General features: G+C 32.0%; 2 long non-coding RNA genes across 2 annotated transcripts; both read left to right on the top strand.

Moving 5' to 3' along the window:
• Positions 1–6735: 6735 nt before the first annotated feature.
• On the top strand, positions 6736–9255 carry LOC134854918 (uncharacterized). The gene is made up of 3 exons (XR_010164433.1): positions 6736–7151; positions 7802–8082; positions 9131–9255. It is a non-coding gene; the product is annotated as an uncharacterized LOC134854918 (long non-coding RNA).
• Positions 9256–12635: 3380 nt separating this feature from the next.
• On the top strand, positions 12636–16346 carry LOC134854669 (uncharacterized). The gene is made up of 3 exons (XR_010164429.1): positions 12636–13117; positions 15600–15880; positions 16200–16346. It is a non-coding gene; the product is annotated as an uncharacterized LOC134854669 (long non-coding RNA).
• The last annotated feature ends 1297 nt before the right edge of the window (positions 16347–17643 follow it).

Here is a 17643-nt window from a genome sequence, read left to right as displayed (position 1 = left end):
GTTTGGTCGATCCGAAAACAATCAATAGAAGAAATCTTCTGCGAAGAAAGTCGCAACAAAGCATCTTTTTCACCGTTATGGGTTCAACTGACAATGCATGAGCACAAAGTTATCATGCTCTTTCCTAGAAGTGCATTGTGAAATTGTGAATGTAATTTAATTACCAATACAGATAATAAAATAGAACAACACAACAAAATTTAAAAAAGCAGGTTATACAATTCTACGAGCCTGAAGTTTTTTTTCTGGCCATTAAAAACATTGAACATTTTGACGTATGGCATTTAAATATTTTGCTTTTATAGCTTCCATTTTGATAGTAATGATGCTTGAATTTGAAAGTGTTTCATTTTTTTGAGAGGATTTTAATCTGAGTGACAAATAACTCAATGTGGGAACAGTTTAAAGAATCACTTCATACTGATACTTTGCAACTTTTTGAAAATGCTTTGTTAATGATTTAGATTATTAGACTACAATTTTGTAAAAGCAATTTTTTAACTATCATGGAACACTTTTCAAGTCAAATTAACTTGAATTGAATTGAAAAACCGGACATGCGAAGAAAGTTCATAAAAACTTTCTGAGAGGCCTTGTATGATACTAAAAAGTTCACACTTAATAAAATTTGTCGCGTTGTTGGTGCTCTCAAAAGAATTGAAGTTTTGGATGTATATTCCTCCCTCCAATTCATAAAAGTGGAAAAACATTGTATACGGGTGCATGTTATTTTTATTTGTTTGTTACCACACACGATTATTGGATTAGGTTGAGTGATACACCAATTTGAAGACCTTTCAGTCGCAATTTCGTAATTCAAAGGACCGCAAAAATTTCAAGAAAATTTTCTCAGCTTCGTTAAAATTTTTGATTTTCATTTCAATTTCGAATAAATCGAGCAAGCAGGCTTACAACAGCGTATTGACGCTCACTTTAAGCCTTGAAAAAATTTGTTTTTTTTTGGATTTTTAGCGCTTGTTTGGGAAACAAGCACAAGAAAATTATTCAAATATTTTCTGCAAAAAATATTTGAAACAGTTCTTTTGAAAAAAGTATTTGAAAAGTTGTCATTTTTTTGGTTTTTGGTTTATTTAGTTTTTTCCTCGACAATTTTGTCCAATTGGCCTATGAAAAACTGCTAGTCAAACATATCTGAAATATCAGAACTGTATATTAAACTGTATATGAAAAGTTTTGTACTAAACAAAATGTATGAATATAATATCTTAGAAAAATGGTTTAACAGTTGAAAAGCAATTTTGCACGTCAAAAATAAGCCAGTTTACTCATATAAGTATGACAGATTCATTATCCTTCATGTATGATATTGATATTGTTTTTTGTTTGTTTGTGGAACCAGTTCTCTAAGTTCTATCTCTCGAGAAAAAAAAACAGTTTGATCTTTTTTGATATTTTAATTCAAGTTTTGTCATAAATATTTCAAGAGTGACAATTGAATTTGTAACAAAAAAATTCTCAAAAACTTCAGGATGGTGAATTTCTTAACAGCTACATTTTGAAGCGAAATTTTTGTATTTTTACAGAAAACTTTTTCAAAAAAGTTACGCGAAAAAAGAAATTTTTTCCTTGAATAATTTTCAGCCACTTCTGACCAAGTTTTTATCAAATGTTTTTGGTTGGAAAGAAAAATCTTTCATATGTGATTACTCTCAAAAATTTTTTGAAATTCTCTAGAGAAAAAAACCCAAAAAATTCATCAAACTTGAAAATTCAAAATGATGTTTGAAAGCTTCATGGACAAGAAACGACTGAAGAGTTTTAAAACTTTGCCCTAAAAAGAACATTCTTGTGTTGTGGTTATGCAAGAGTATATTACAAGTTATAATTATCAATAACTCTATAGACTTCGAAACAAAACTTTTTTGCGGAAACTTCAGTATGTCCAAACATTATTTTTTTAATGAAAATGAACCTGACAGAGCAAAAAACATTTTTTGGGGATAAACTTGGGGATATTCGTCTCAGTGTTTCTCTTTCTGGTCTTGTAAAGTTCACAAAAATATATATAACTGTATGAGTTTCAAAAAAATGAAACAAAAACTCAGTTTTTTTTCAACTATTTTGAAACTCCCTACTCGCAAAGTAAAACACAAAAAGATACCATATAACAAAGTAATATTGAGACAAAAAAGCAAGCCTAGACTCAATTTGGATTGATTTCTACGTCGGATTAAAACGGGGCTTACTTGGCAAAATCGCTTAAAAAAATTGCGTGTTAATTGCCTCTAATTAGCCAAATTGCCAATCTCTAAAACCCAAAACTCTTTGAAAAAAGATTACAACAGAAATAATTTTTGTATAATAGAGATTGTCGAAATTTGTCTGGTGAAAACCCTCACCGAGCACAAATATTACGCAATTTTCTTCTAAAGGCATAATTTCACTTTGAACTTGATGTTGCCCATTGAGAAAAGAATCAAATTTTTTTTAGTTTCAGCTTTTTAAAATTAGTTGAAACACTTTTTGTTGAAAAATATCAGCTGGATCAATCGTACTTTCTCTCTGATCTAAACAGTTATATTTCTCTTGTTTTTTCTGTTTTGCCTAAGTTTGCTAACAGCTACTTGCTTTCAACACTTGGTAATTTTTTGAATTTTTTTCTGACAGTGTTTAGTGATCAAAGTGATGGATCTCAATGATAAGCGTTGTAAATCTTTTACATTAATTCTTTAGCATCGAAAATAAAAAGAAATTAAAATGGCATCATTTTGAATCATGTAGTATAGACTCGAAATTTTTTGGGTTACTGAATTGAAAAAGTTATGTGTACCTTCTAAGAATCAAAGAGATACTGCAGTTTTTTAAGTGCGGCGGATCTTTCTATGGCTGCGAGTCAGTTTCTTTGATTTTGAGATTTTCCAGAAGAAAAAATTTGGTTTTTGTTTTGTCATCATTGTTATTTTATTAGAAAATCTTTTAGGCTAAACTTATCTTCAAACTTTTTGAAAATGTTCACACTTAACTGTATAATAGTTTAAATGCCTTGAAATTTGAGACCAAAAATTTTTTAGGATTTATGAAGATTGAAGTTTGAACAGACACTGATGATTTTTCAGCCAAAATGCGTTTCGATTTCGTGTTGATTTTACTACAGTTAAAGTTTCTCTTTTTACTGATTTTTTGGCCGGGCTAAAAATTTTGTGCATTGCCTTACCCTGTTAAAACTTTTGACTTACTAACTAGATTAACTTTTTTTATTATTTTTATCAGAACTTTGAAGTCAGCCAAATTTAATTTAAATTTTTGTGTTCAACAAATGTTTGAAATAAATTGCTAATTTTTATAAGAAAAATAGATAGTGCATTTTTTTTGTAATTGGACAAGATGAAATTCGAAAAACCTGGTGGATAGTTTTTCGAATGAAAACTCTTGAAACAGAAGGTTTATGTATCGAATTTGATTCGGCAATTTTGTTGTTAATCCTTCCCCCTTTAGTATTTTTTAGATCATGCATTTTGGCAAACCAACCCTAAAATCAATCTAAAGCCGCTTTCGGCGCCGATGTATACTAATTTTGAAGTGAAGCGCCCGCCAAAGAAAAAAACAACTTTTTGGTGAAAATTTTTCAAAAAACTGCCCAAACTAGCACCCCCATCGAGAAAATCTTAGATCAACCCTAGTTTCCAATACCAATAAAAAACAGTAAAAGGTTTTGAATTGATTCACATTATACAATTTTGTTGAAAACTTGTTCAGCTAGTCCTTTCCTTTTCAGTTCTCTCCCAACAAAAATTGCTCTATTTACATTATTTCGGTTCGAGTTTTTAAATCAGTCAATCTGGACTATAATTTATTGAATTCACGAGAAATTAGGCCCCCGAAAAACTATGCTGCTGTATAGAACAAATTCTGTTGCTTAATAAAAAAAATCTGCTTTTTCTGCTCTTTGAAAATTTTCCTTAACCATACGTCTTTAAATAATTTCCGTTTTTATATTTTTTCAAGAAAAATCTACTTTGAAAACAAACAGAATACTTTCAGAAAGCAATTTAAAGATAAGCAGAGTGTCGGATAAAAGCACTTTCCGTATATCTGAGGGGCAACTCATTTAATTAGGCGTTTATTGCAAATTAAGTTACCACTTTTTATCGCTCTTCAAGAAAAAAGATACTTGCAAAATAAACAGCACTTTCAGGAAGCAAAATAAAAGATTAGCAGTGTATCGGATAAATGCATTTTTTAATTTCATAGAGATAGCGCAATTTCTGTATAAAGTTTAGTCAATTACGATGAGATATGTATTTGCGCCTTTCATTTTATGATTTGAAATTTTTTGATTAATTTTGCCGTTTGATTGAAATTCAGCTCTATCTGCTGCTCTAAAAACTATTCTGCTCTATCGGCCGACTTTTGCCAACTCTGTTAAATTATGCTGCTTGCAGAACCTTCGGGCCTGGGGGGAATGGGGGGAACGAATAATGATAGGAACGATTGATGGACAATTAATATCCGCTAATTATTTGTGCATACCCGAGTCTGAGAGAAAAAACAAAAGAAATCTTTTACAACAGTTTTTAAGTTCTAGAATAATAAATTTATAATTGATTCCCAATTTGCCCTAAGACAACGAAATGGAACCAAAAATTGATCATAATCCAATGTTTTTATCAAGTTTAAAACTAATTTAATTTCATTCAAAATCCTTTAAAATGGATTTTGTTCATCAGTTCACTTTTGTTTCACAGTGTGCTAATTTTGCTATATTTTTTGATTTTACTGAATGAGTAATGCAAAAGTTCTGCAAATCGAGTGTGTGGCCAATTTCATTTTTAAAATTAACGTTTCTCAAAATGCAGTATAGTTTCATTACCGGCCTCCTCCAAAACCCCATTATTTTTAAAACTAACGTTTCTCAAAATGCAGTATAGTTTCATTACCCCCTCATCCAAAAGGTCTTCAAGTCTTCGAACAACCCCCTTGCCACACACACACACACCACACGAAACAAACGCTCCCCTCCCAGCGTTTGGTGCTTTGTCACCTCAACGCCCTTAAACGTTTGCCCTTTCTCCTTTACCCCCACCACCAGCTCCAACCAGACACCTACCAAACAGGACCACATTTCGTGGTGTAGTTTTTGACGCCCAAGCTTTCGACAGATTTTTTTTGGTCAATTTGCTGAAAACAATGGTCAAAATAGTACTTTTGGAAAATTTTGGCCCAAACTTAAAATTCTTGGCGCGTGATTCCTTTCGATACCTGTCAACATACACACACATACAACCATTGATATATACATACAAACCCCCCTCGAATTTTCTAAACAAATTAACGCTTAAAACGTGCAAATTACTCTATGTAGGTTGAAGCTTGCATCTCAATAAAATGAGAAAAAACTTATTCTAGTGGATATTTAGTGTATTTATCTAAAAAATGAAAAAAAAAAAATTGATTATAGTTGAGTTACCATCGCTTTTATTATTCTGTAAATAATCAATTGAAAGGTAAAAAAATCCTTTTACGGATTTTTTTGGTCAAATTGCTGAAAACAATGGTCAAAATAGTTTTTTTGGACATTTTTGGCCCAAACTTGAAATTCTTGGCGCGTGATGCCTTTCGATAGCTGTCAACATACACACACTTACAACCATTGATTTATACATACAAACCGTTCTCGAAACTTCTAAACAAAATAACGCTTAAAACGTGCAAATGACTCTATGTAGGCCAAAGCTGGCATCTCAATAAAATGGGAAAAAACTATTATAGTGGATATTTAATGTATTTATCTATAAAATGAAAAAATCGATTATAGTGTGTTCCCATCGGTTTTATTTTTTCTGCAAATAATCGATTGAATGTGAAAAAAAGCAGTTTTAATTTATTATAATCAATTACTTTTCACTTTTGAAAACACTGACAAAAAAATCAATTAATCAATTTCTATCTACTAAACAGTGCGGGTGCAAAAAATCCACAAAATTGTCAAATTCTTCTTGCAAACAATACTGATTGGCCATCACCAATAGTATCAACCGAGCAAAAACTTTGCAAGAAAATGGTATAATCCGAACTTGGTAGAAAACCTAATGCGTATCGCTGTAGACGAGCGCAAACGTTTTCCAGCGCAATTATTCTAGTTTAAAGCCCATTCAGTTCATATAGTTTCAATTTCACTGCCTTGGTTCCAATCAAAAATTGTTTTCTTTGGGGTTTCAGATTATTGAGAAATACCTAAGACTTTTTATTTTCAACAAGGTGTTATTTCTCATTTTCCAGAAAGCTAAAGAGTTCAAATTGCCGAACACAGAATTACAAATGTAATTTTATTTAATCAAAATTTTTGAACCGAAATGTCCGCGAAAATGCTTTAATAGTGAGTTTATTTTTTTTAGCTAATTTAAGACTTTTGATTTAAAGCCTCTTGCATGTTAGAGCTACTTTGATTTCTCAGGGTATTTTTGATAGTTCTTAAATCTATCAAAAAGCCTTGAAAGGAAGAAATCAATTATAATTAAAAACTCTGCAAACCACCTAAAAGGTAAAGCCCAAAGCTAAAAATTACGATGAATCTTTGAGTTTCCTTCTTAAAAGCATCTCCGATGAAAAACTGATTCTAAAAATTTAGTTTTTGAAAACGTTTCATTCAGAAACTGATATTGAGTGGAGTAACAGATTCAAAAGTGTTTTCACCAATGAGAAGCTTTCAATTCTTATTGCCATCTATTTCAATTACTGTTTTTAAATAGGAAGCCGTCACAACACTCTCAAAAGCACCATTGAGTACAGTTTGGTCAAAGTAAACCTGATAATTATATTCTTTTGAGAGCGGAGATTTCCTTTTTTTGTGTGTTATAACCGCTTGAAACTTGGAAATTTGTTAGATCAGGAGTTTAAACCAAAACTGCGCAAAACAAAAATGATTAACCCAATAAACCTTTTCAGTAATCTTACTTCAAATGTTACCCAAGAACCCGTTACCCAAGAACCTTTGGCAATTCCACCTTTGGGTTTTATTGTGACTGTGACTTGTTTGAGTATGCTTGCAATTGTTTCGCAAGCAATTGTTATTATTATATCAATGGGCCTTGAAGGAAATTTCTCCGCGCAAACTATTATGGTCGTTCAATCTTTCTTTGAAATTTTAAAAATGATGATGAATCTACAACGAGCAATGTGTGGCTTATCAGGTTATTGTAAAGTTTAAGAAAACACGAATTAGGCTCATTTTTTATGTTGTTTCAGTTTTGAAATAATTTTGATTAATTTATGATGAACAATTAACTGTGATTTTGGTAGTCATTTTTCACTTCAAAAGGTTTGCAACATTGCAAGCAAACTTTGAAAGCACTTCTTAGAAAAAAACTCCAGAAGAATTCTCTTACGAAAACAAGCAGGACTTAAATGAAATCTTCAAACTGACCAAAAAGTTTTAGCAAGTTGCAAACTTCTGGAGTTTTGTTGGTTCAATGTCTCATGTTGGGTGTAGATTGATATCGTGTAAACAAAAATTTCTATGGTTTTGCAGAAAGTGGAATTATAATTGATACTAGAAACCAAGCAAACGATTTTAGATTAAATGCAAGTTACAGCTCTTTTTAAAACAAAAGTTTTTGTGAAGACTTTCACTTCTAAAAGCTTTGTAGAAATATTGAACAATTTTGTGAAAAGTATTTTTTCTCTCCTCGGTAAATGTCTATCACATAACTGTTTTGCTCTTTAATTACGATAACAATTTTGCTATATAGTATAATATATGATGGTGATTTTCTTATATAGTTCTTATGCAGTTTTACGCTAGAGAACAGACAAACAAATATTGCATTTTAATTGTTTGTAGGTGGCTTTTTGCTAGCTTGTCTCCATCATCACCTCAATCTCTACTGTAAACTGACAAAAAGCCTTGGCGAGTTGGTGAATACTTTTCCAGACTATATGGCTCTACTTCTGGCTATAGATCGCTATCTGGTGATCAAAAAACCGATGTGGTATCGCACAAACTGCACTCGAAACACAGCGTGGATTCCTATTCTGCCTGCAATGTTGATAAGAGTTCCAGACCTCACTTGGATTTTTTCCAATGCCTCCGTGATCCCAGTAATAGGCTGCTTTGACGATGGGGTGAGGATTTTGCTCCACATTAAATTTTTTTTTTTCAATTTTCGACATTTAAATGTTCGATGTTTAAAACGGCTTATAAGCCATTATATTATATTGTTAAATTGTCAAATTTTTTTGTAAACGTATTTTGCGGGTTCCATGAGTTTGACCTTGTGAATTACAGAAAAAGAAATCTAAGTTTTTTTCTGATACCGGTTAATTTTAGCACCTAAAATAACGGTTTCTCCTATCAGGGATCACCTTTAAGCTAGCTTCGACATACATGAAGGCGCTTAAAACTTTTCCGAGTTCTTAGTTTCAGTTCAAAGTTTCAAATGGGTCAAAATTATTTGCAATTTGGCGAAGGAAGTTTGTCCATTTTGACTGAACCCTGATTAATTGGGAGTTGAAGTGGTAACTCCACAGTGTTTTTCGCAGGAGTTTTTGGAAAAAAGCCCGTTTTGGTCAAAATGTTGTTTAAGTTTTGGTTAACTACCTCAGCTTCTTTGAGCTGTGCCAGAACCTAATACTTTAATTAATCGTAGGTTCTCATGGTAATTTTTGCAAAACACCATTTTAATAAATTTAAAGTCACAACATAGTTTTTAACTGTTGGTCAGTTTGAATCATCTGGTAATCAGAATAGAACAAGAGTTGCTTCCTGCGATAAGAATTATTTACATTTTATTGGCACAAAATTCGTTGGTTTCAATTTTCCTGTTTATAATCTCCAAAATCGGTCATTTCAAAATGTATTTTCGAGTACATGTGAAACGTACAAATTTAGTTCAAAAATCCATCAATTTCGAATTTTCAGTGTTTATTTTTTGAAAGATCATCATTCTGAAAAGTTTTGGGTTCTGTTAACTGACCCTGATACTTCCTAGTAAAATAATTATCACCCGCTAAGAAAGATTAGCTCAACGGTTAATTTACGCAAAAATTGTACACTTCAACTACTTTTGCAGCATAAAAACAAACTCCAAAAACTGTTTTTAGGCATATATAAGCTAAATTTTCATGATTTAGAGTTACTCTTTCATTTAAAAAAAAACTGTCACTGTTTTAGATAGCCCAAGCAGTGTCTCAAATCATAGTGAATGTTCTGGGCTATTCTTCTGTCGTTCTTGGAGTTGTTTTCTCAGTTCTGCTGATTGTTGAGCTTAGAAAGAGACAAAATAGTCGGCTATCTCAGCAACGGAGCGAACCTCAAAATCTGCACAAAAAACCGCGATTAAATTTAAAGTCAAGAAGCAATGCAGCATAGTTCTCACTGCAATAAATGTCCAGGAAAAAGTTTTTGATTTAAACGATTGATGAACCTGAAAAAAAGATGAAAAAAGGTCAAAAAAAGTTTGAAGATGACAAAATGGTTCTAAAGTCGGATCAAAATTGAAAGTTTGAAAAAAATGATAGATTATTAACCGTCTAAAATCTATCAAAGAATCATTGATGTTTCCAAAGACTTGTTACTTAGGACTTTAAAAAATCAATTAGTTTCATTTTCGGCTTTTAATTCTGGAAACATTGTATTATTTGAAAATTGGGATTTTGACATTAGTATAGAATAGGATCGAGATAACAAGTGCAGGTTTTGGTTAACAGCCATACTGACAAAAAAGAACAAAACTCATCGACTGCAAAAGCTGACCAAGTATAATAATATAACCATTTTTGAGGGGGAGTGCGCAGTCAAAAAGCAATTTTTTGGTAAAAATGGGGTTTTTGACCATTGTTTGTGACCAAATTTTTTTTGGAAATACTTCAATCACTGTTTAGATTATCCTAAACGTGCCCCTGATCCAAATTAGGTAATCCGAAATAAAGAAGGAAAAGTTTAGTTGAAAGCAAAATTGATAAAAAAGCGAAAACTAGAGAAGCTGCGTCAAAATCTGAATGATTTATTATTTGATTGACAATTTTCTTGCATGCGAAGATTAAAGTTTATTTAAAAGAGAGATTAACTAGACTACTAGTTTCACTAAAAAATTTTTACAGTAGTTTTGAAAACAGTCTTATAAAAAAGTTTTATCAAAGATTATACAATTATTTAGAAAATTTTTAGGGTTCGTCGCCAAAATATGATATCTCAAAATAATACGAAGGGAAGTCCCTACCCCCACCCCCTAAATCCGCGCCTCGGCAGAATCGTGATTTCGAATATCTTGCGATCAGCGCATATTTTGTTTCAGGTCATGAAGGCTCTTCTGGTCTACAACCTGTTGTATCTGGTATGTGGCACGTTCTACTATGCTTTCAAGTCAGCAATTGCAATCGCAGAGGGTGACACGGTAAAACTTTTCGGAGGATTGATGATTATATCTGGCTCAGTTGCTATGATTGTGCAAGGACCTTTGTTTTTGAGCATTGGGACAATGCGAAACGCATTTTTTGCAACTCTCCGATATAGATCAACGATTCAATGAACAGTTAAACTGTTCCAAAATCGATGACAGAAACAGTCGTTAAATAAGGCCAATGCCCTTAAATATATGTCATACTTAAACTAGTTTTCCCAAGATAATACATACCGTTTTCCCAGAATATCTTCAGAAATGCTTCAGATTTCCCCCAAAAACTTAGTATTTCCCGAAGCTAAATATAATTTGACCGAAAATATGTTTTTTTTTCAAGTAGCAAGAAGAAATAAAAAAAGGTAACCAGATGCTATGCAAGTAGTACTTAGTGCTCCAACCACAATGTTTCAATCGGAACAAACTGAAGTTTAAAAGTTTTTAAAGTTTGGTTTTTGTAATATGAAAATCTTACAATTTTTTGAAATTTGAACATACAGTTTTTTTTTAAGTCAAGGGGGGAGTGGATTTAAGAAAGCGTAAATTGCAAGAGTGAATCTAGTGAATCTTCAGACTATTACTATCTACACTAAGCCAAAGGTGCAGTAGAATAGAATTAAACCACAATGTTTCAATAGGAACATATGGAATGTTAAAAGTTTTAAATATGAATAACTTACAATTTTTTGAAATTTGAATTGAATATCCTGTTTTTTTTAAGACAAGGGGGAGTAGATTTTAGAAAACGTCAAATGCAAGAGTTAAACTATTACTATGTAAACTAAGCCAAAGGTGCAGTAGAATTGAAAAAGTATCAATGTCAATTATCAAACTTTGTATCGTTCAACCAGGAAAAAGAAACATTTTTGTTTCATAATCAAGGTTTTGAAAGTTTTCATTTTTTACCAAAATTGAACATGTATTAAATTTGGTCGTAAAGTTCTTTGGTCGTAAAGTTTATACGAAAACATTTCAAAGCGACGAATAAATTTTTTGTCATTTCATGATGAGTGAGAGATTTTCTGTCTGCTAAAAAACTTGATGCCATTTTGCATGGGAAAATTGCTTAGCATATAATTGTTTTTCGTGTAAAATTGTAATTTTATCCTCACAATTTTTTTCTTACAAAAACAAGAAAAAAAATTTTATAGCTCATTTTATCGCTAAACTGAACTTATGCAAATGTTTCATTTTATAGAAGAGTCAAAAGTCACAAGGAAGGTTCTCTGCGATGGCAAAACATGTGTTGTTCAGTTTTTTAGATTAACATATGAAATTTGGTCAGTCCAGAGAATCTGTCCATTTGAATCTGTCCAAGTCTGTCCAAATTTGAAACTGTGCAATTTGAGTCTGTTCAAATTTCGATAGCATTCAGTTTTATAAAAATTTGTGGTGTTCTTCATTTAAATTTTACTTATTTTCAGTTTTATAAGAAGTTGTGTTGTTCTATAAAAATTTTGAAAAAATAGCTTTTATTCGAAAAATCAGCTCTAAAGTCAAAACTTGTGAATGATGTGCCCACGCCGCCCAAACTGGAAATCTATGGATAAAAAATGACAAAGATTGAGTTTTGTTGTCAATGTTTATAAAGTGAAAAATAATCGATTATGTGTAGTATATTGCTGTTTTTTTAATAATAAGCAATTAGTGTTTTGTATTGCTGTTATTTAATAAAGCATGAAATCTTATTGTTTATTTTTTATAACTGATCATTTTGGTGAAATTCGTTTATAATAGATTTTCATTGGAATGTGATTTTGAAAGCTAACGAATCAGTTTCACGTTTTCAACTATAATTGAATACTTATTGTTCAATTTCAAATGTTGTCTGCGCAACTTTGATTTTTGTTATTCATTTTATTTTCCTCAATTTTTATTGTTTACAACAATTTTCTTTTTTTAAATGGAAACTCGAGGAAAAAAAATGAAGGTTGAAAACCTTTGTATATATGTTTTTTATAAATGTATATGTTTTGAGAGAGAACGCGCGCTGAAAAATGGCTTTCTGAGTTTTTTCAAAATCTATCGTGCTGAAGGGGGAATGTAGTTTTATGTATGCTTTTTTTCAATTTTTTTTTCAAGTAACTGTCGAAAAAACTCCCTTTTAGTTCTGTCAATTTTTTTTGTTGTTTCAAATTTTTTTTATCCAATTATGTATTTTTTGTCTATCCAATCAAATAATGTCTTCAAAAATACTAATCAAAAAAAAAATTCAAACAAGATAACACTTTCAATTTTTTTTTTTTTTTCAGTCATAATTTATAACCCTTTCAAATTACAGCTACTTTTTTATCATAAAAGATTACTTTGTATAATAATTTTGCATAATTTTTCTGCAATGCTGTAATCGTGCTTCACAAGTTGATAGAGTTCATTTTCCATAAAAAATTTGATTGTGACGAATATTGCTGAAAAAACTTTGTGTCGAAGAACAAAAATCTTTCTTACTTAAAATTTCTCAAAAAAAGAAGCTTCTTCTGATAGAATCTCAAAAATGGACAGTGATCATTCTGATTTCAATTTTTCAAACTCGTCGACTGAGAGCCCAGACAATTCAAACCCCTTCACAATTCCTCCCTCGACCTTTATTTGGGTGGTTGTTTCAGTCGCAATAGTCTCAATGACATCCCAAGCTGCAGTAATTTTGATTGCTTTCGGTCTGAAAGGCGATTTCTCAGCCCAAACTATCATGATTGTGCAATCGGTTTCAGAAATTTTGAAAATGGCTCAAATTGTTCAGCGGGCAGTATGCGGTCTATCAGGTAAAAATTCCATTATCAAAAATTATACTTGAGTTTTTGTTTGTGAGATAAGAATTCTTACATCAAAAATTATCAAGTCAAAAAAAACAGACAAATTAATCGAGCTTTTTCGTTTTTTTCTTTAAGTGTTATTACAAGCCGGCAAAAACCAGAGCATATGAAAATTCAGTTAAACTGAAATCAAAGGAAAAACTCAATTTAGCATTTCAGGAAAAAATTGTGTATATCAACAATCTCCACTACAAGTTGACCAAGTAATTTTTATCAATCACAGCTCAGAGGTGAACTTCACAACTTTAAACTAATGTTTTGTAAGCTTAAATTGGTCACAAAAAATGCAGAATAATTGCAGAATAAGTTATGAATAGTTTGTTTTTCTTGTGCAGATTGTTGAGAAAAGTTTTCAATATTGCTATTAAATAACTGATAAGCATAAAAATTTTTATTGAAGCAAATAGGACTTTTTTCTGCTTAAACGAATTTTGGACTTTTTATTTACATCCAGATTATTGGGAGATCGCCCATTTGGTGCAAAAAAAACAAATCTTCATTTTTGTTTTTAAAAGCTTCAAAAAAGCCAAACATCTGGTCTTAATTCATTTTGAAATGATTTTTGATTCAAATAAATTTGCAACTAACGCGTTATTCTATATCGCAAAAATTCTAAATCTCGAAAAATAGCGCCTTTCAAAATTGTTTTGAATTTTTGAGACCCGCAAAAATATTCTAACAATGTAAAACACGTTTAATTAAAAAGGTGAAAATTAAAAACCGATTAAGAATTAAAAGACCACACCAAGCGCAATATTCCGTCAATTATCAAAAGTCTGAACCTTTTTTATTTGATTTGATCGGAAAACATTGAAATAAATTTGACTCCAGCTAAGGTTCGCTGCTTAAACTGACATTCGCTCGCAGACGAAACGCTCGCAGACAAAACGCTCGCAGACAAAAAAAAACATCTCGAATTTGAGCTCGAAATTTCATTCATCAAAACCCTTAGACTCTAAAAACAAAACCTTCATTCTAGAACTTTTTTGCTGCGTTTTTGATTGTTTCTCCTACTAAAAAAAGTTGAAACATTTTAATATATATTTTCTAAACACAATCTCACTGACTCATCTAAGTTAAACCTAAAATTACAACAGGACTACTCGTATCAGGGCAAAGCTCTGAATCTTCCGACTGCCTTTTAAGGTTTATGAAGCAGTAATAACTTGAAAAAATTAAACGTAATAAAGTAGAGTGAATTTTTTTCAATTTAAAGTTTTTGTGAAAATCATCCACCCACACGCCATATAAGGTACACACTGATAGATTCTCTTTCTATAAACAAATCAATTGTGGTAAATAAGCTTCCTTCAAACAATTTGGAACATTTTTTAAGACAGATTAAATCTCTGCTTCCGCGTTAATAGCTCGAAATAGGTCGCGTGTTCATTGTTCCAAGTTGACCAAAATGGCAATCTTCAAACCCCAATAACTCTACAATCACTGGTAAAAATAACTTTTCAAATTTAATCTCAATACAACAATACTTTTTGATTGATACTTAAAAATTTTGTCAAAAGTAGCTAGTTGAAAAGTCGAAATTTGTCTGAAGAAAAAAACCACCCCGAGCTCAAATAAGCCGTCACTTTCGTTACGAAAGTCGGAACAAAAACTAAAGAATATAATTGATTTAAAACCGTATATTATTTCAAAATGAATAAAATGAAAGCTGATTATTTCGACAGATTTCCCCCCATAAAGAGAAACTCAGACATATTATCACCCATAAGGTTCGCTGCTCATGCTCTGTAACCAAGAGTAGAATGATATGTACTGACAATCCTAAACTGACTTCTCAATTTTGGACAAAAAAGCGCTCGCAGATGAAAAAATGATTTTAATTATGAGTTCAATTTTTAATTGATCAAATTTTTTCTCGGCCAAAAACAAAACTTGAATCAGATTTGTTTTGCTACGTTTTTGATACGTTTTTGCTCCAATAAAAAAAAGAATGGTTTCCATCAATTTTTATAATAAAAAAGTCTATTGACTCATCTAAGTTGCAACACTTTTTTTAAGGTTTTGCAATTGCAAAATACTTCCCACAATTGGTTTTGGTATTTTGCAGGGAATCTTTCTACCATTTCATAGACACAATGAAATGTGGTGCGCCATGTAAACACACGAAAATGTGAAAGTTCTTTTTTTATTCTTTCAAATTCCTTAATTTGTTTCAAGAGCTAATAAGTGTTTCATCTGTTTTCGTTTTCAGTTTTCAAGTTTAAGTCGGATAATTCCTGTAATTTTTGCGTATTGACAAAATTTTATGCTGAGTTGTAGTTGAATGTGTATCAAACGGTGCACTATCATCATCTGTATTTTACGAAAAAAAAATCCGATGGCACAAAAATCTTCCATTTTTCGATGGATGGAAGAAATTAAATCAGGTAGAAAATAAATAACTCATAGCATAAATCTGGTACTTTTTAAGGTGGAGCGTGGCTAGCTTGCGTTCATCACAACGTAACACTTTTGTGCAAATTGGCGAAAAGTTCCAGCGATCTTCTGAACACGTTTCCAGACCACATGGGACTCTTTCTGGCGCTCGATCGATATCTGGCAGTCAAGCACGGAGTGTGGTATAGCCAGAACTGCACCCGAAAAGCGGCCTGGATTGTGATTGTGCCTGCTATCTTGATCAGAATACCAGATGTCGCAATTGCTTTTGTCGCTGCTGAGATTGTACCGGAGCAGGGCTGTTCTGACGTCGGAGTAAGATTTATCAACTTGACTGAGCAGCACGATTGTTTGACTAATGCAGAAAATCTTTTTGATGCGTAAAATTTCAACTTTCTAGTTCCATTATGTAACTGCCTGAAAAAAACTGCAAATTATATTGGGTTTCAGCCTGAACGGAGCCGGGGTCTTCTAGAATGAGAAGTGAGGGGGTCAGAGTCTCCAAAAACACAATTGTGACCCTACTTTGACCAAGAAATTTGAAAAAAAAAATGTTTTGAGCTGTTTTGAAAAAAAAATGTTTTTTTTTTTTTAGATATTTGATTTAATGAATGTGCTCTGATTGGGTTTTTAGATTGCCCCTTTTGTATCTCAAATTGTGGTGGGTGCATTGGGTGCGCCATCTATTGCGGTCGGTGTTGTCTTCACAATTCTTCTGATTGTCGAGCTGAACCGAAGAAGAAAGATCAGACAACCTGCGCTACGGAATCTGCTCGCAAAATCTGACCTCCTAGTTTTGAAGAGTAAAAAAACTTCTCGAAAAGGAAGGTATTTTAGTACTAAAAGGAGCCTTAAATAAGTTCTTTTTGAGTTTTTTTTGGCTGATCATTATATACTAATTTTAAGGGACAAGCGAAAACTTGAGAGAAAGTTTGCACTTTAGGGGAGCTTACTTACCCAAAAAAGGGGGTCGGGAAAGGATGCCAATTTTTTAGAGTTAATTCAATCCTCGGTGAGATCTTTTATTCGCCCCCGTGTTGACTATTTGAAGTCTTTCTCGATGAACATAGAATCATGAAAAGTGAGCAAAAACGTAAAAGTTTCGCTTTTTATGCGTTTTCAAAATCACAAAAATGGAAAATGTCAAACCGTTTAAAAGCAAACCTGGATCAAGAAAACTTAGAAAAAGAAGTGGATTTATATGAAAATCTTTAGTTTACTTGATTTGTGATTCTTTACCAACAGGAGGTGGGTTTTGTGATCAGATCAAGAGACGGCAAAGAAGTGGCAGCCAGTTTGGCAAAATTCGACCAGGTTTTCTATATTGTTTCATTGTTTCAAATTGAAAGTAGTGTTTTAGTATGGATTTTCAAAAAATTAATTGAAGTGCTGTCGCATTATGAGACGAAACTCTGCACTGAATAGGCGCACATTTTTATTGTGTCTGTATGTTCCTTGATTCCAGGGACAAGTCTTTAACCAAGTTCGACGGAAAGAAAAAAATGAGAGAACAAAGAAGAACGAAGGGAGCGTCCTTGTCGCGGAGTTCGCTGACAATTCAAAAAATGCTCAGTTTGACTCTTAATGAAAAATAAACATGATACGACGTTTAAATTCAATGAAAAAAGATTCAATTTGCAAAGAATCTAGCAAGCAAAATCAAAAACTTAAAAATGATAAGTTTACGTTGTAAGCTGACAAATACTGTGACAAATTTTATTAATAGGAAAACGTAAAATATAGTTGCCACTCATGTGTAAAGCAAAAGTTATCATCTTTTTTTCCGACAAAAAAAGGCTACAAAAAATGATTTTCTTCAATAGCACTATTATTAATGTTGTTTTGTACTAGTCTCGTCCAATAAAAAAGTCATCCTCTGGTATTATTTTATAGCATCCACTTTCAACCGAACAGCCCTAGTTTTTCTAAGGGAGTGTGCTTTTTAACCTGTTTTTTTTAAAATTTGTCTCGGGCGCAAATCTTTTGGGTATAAATTGAGTCTTTATACTGTTCTGTGAGCGCTCGTAAAATCAATTTAGCCGACATAAAAAAGGTCGACAAAAATTTCGAAAAAATGT

This window comes from Symsagittifera roscoffensis, chromosome 9, assembly GCF_963678635.1.
Source record: "Symsagittifera roscoffensis chromosome 9, txSymRosc1.1, whole genome shotgun sequence".
In the NCBI taxonomy this organism is placed as follows: Eukaryota; Metazoa; Xenacoelomorpha; order Acoela; family Convolutidae; genus Symsagittifera; species Symsagittifera roscoffensis.
Note: the sequence above shows the minus strand (reverse complement) of the source record. Positions and strands in the feature narration are given on the sequence as shown.